Consider the following 203-nt stretch of genomic DNA (forward strand, 5'->3'; position numbering starts at 1 on the left):
CGGTGGCCCCCGCCCCGACCCAGGGACCCTCCTCCGACGGAGGACGCCCCGGGGGTGGGGGGTCCACTGCTTCAACTTCGTCGTCCGCAAGTTTCTCTTCCCAGATCCCCGCTCCCGTGGGACTCCCCGGGGCAGGACTCGTTTCTGCTTTCTCGAAGTCGCGCGGCCGGGAAGAGGGCGTCCCGGACCTCTGGCTCGGCTAG

This window comes from Saimiri boliviensis, chromosome 12 (assembly GCF_048565385.1).
Source record: "Saimiri boliviensis isolate mSaiBol1 chromosome 12, mSaiBol1.pri, whole genome shotgun sequence".
Taxonomy (NCBI): domain Eukaryota; kingdom Metazoa; phylum Chordata; class Mammalia; order Primates; family Cebidae; genus Saimiri; species Saimiri boliviensis.